We start from the raw sequence: 1,569 nt of genomic DNA, 5'->3' as shown, positions 1-1,569 counted from the left end.
GGAGGAAGAGAGTGTAGAATGTTTGTAGAAGTGTAAGGCAATCCCCTGCCTCACATGGAATTCTCATTAAAGAAAATTACTTCGCTGAAAGAGGCCCCATATATGTAGATACAAACTAGAAAATTACTCTTGACACCTCATTACTTCATTATAATTTCTGTAGTGTTACTTTTGGAGGACACAGGTTGGCTCTAGTATATTATGCACAATTCTGTTTCCTAGATGACTCTTCTCTAATGAAAAATAGACTCCTCTCTCTCTCTCTCTCTCTCTCTCTCTCTCTCTCTCTCTCTCTCTCTCTCTCTCTCTCTTTCTCTCTCTCTCTCTCCCTCTTAGATGAGAACTACATTCAACTTGATGAACACAACATGTGATAGCTTCCATGACTTTTCTTATCTTCAGGACCAGTGTCTCCTTCTTAATATTCTCAGGCCGGATGGAAATTCCAAACTTTCTTGCCTCTACTTGAACCATGTTGAAAGGCTGATCTAAGTTGATTGAATCCCAACAATGGGAGCCCCATGTTGGGTGGCTTCTGTTACACTGCAGATTCCTCCATGGGTAACAAGCAGATCCATGCTTGGGTGAGCTGCTACAGAAGGAAACAGGTTCAACACTTTAATTTGGAAGTTTGGAAAGGTGAGTTACATTAGCACGTCAGCGAAAAATTAATAAAAGCCAGTAAGACTTCCATGTATATTTGAGTAAAATCTACTGTGTATTATACTTTCTATAGTTTGAAGACGATGAATCAAGTAATAATGCCACAGACATGTTTGTCTTTCCAAACCCTAATACCTGTCCCATATATCTTAAAAGAAATGAAAATGACTGTTACTAATTGAATGATTGAACTCTATCTCTATGTATCTTGTGAAATCAGTTACATTCCAAAACACTATAATGTTTACTTGCAAAACTGGTAAATAATTTCATAGAAGCTTCTAAAGAATCAGCCATATGCTCTTTTCCACAATGGACTGAACTGTCTCACAAAAAGAACATCCTGAGTATAATGTTGAGTGCAAAATATTAGTCAAATAACAGCCTTCCAGAAATCTGGTATAAAATAAATGTTAAAAAAAATTCAACAGGTTTCTTTTGGTCGGCGCCACTCTAACTTGGGTGCAAGCTCAGCAGACAGTCCAACGGTCCCGAGATGAAAGAAGTCTCTAATCCCAGGCACTCTAACACACTCAGGATCTTAGGATTCCAGGATTCCAGGATACCTGGAGCTTGGTAACAACAGGATCTCAGGATATCACAGGCAGCTTGACTCCCAGGAGCTCTGACACACCCAGAATCTCGGGATCACAGGATCCTGGAATCACAGGAATACAGAAAAAGCTGGACTCTGAGTTCTGACTTGACTTGGATTACAGGAAGGACAGGCTCCAATCAGATATATCAAGGGCAGGAAGCACTTGAGTTAATCAGACGGTGGGAGGCAAGCATAAGAACAGAAGCAACAGAAACCAAGGTTTCTTGGCATCATCAGAATCCAATTCTCCCACCATAGCAAGTCCTGGATACACTAACACACCAGAAAAGCAAGATATGGATCTAAAG

The sequence above is a fragment of the Mus caroli genome, unplaced genomic scaffold, assembly GCF_978045245.1.
Source record: "Mus caroli unplaced genomic scaffold, Mus_caroli_1 scaffold_16, whole genome shotgun sequence".
In the NCBI taxonomy this organism is placed as follows: domain Eukaryota; kingdom Metazoa; phylum Chordata; class Mammalia; order Rodentia; family Muridae; genus Mus; species Mus caroli.
The sequence above is the reverse complement of the archived record's forward strand: the minus strand, read 5'-3'. Positions refer to the sequence as shown.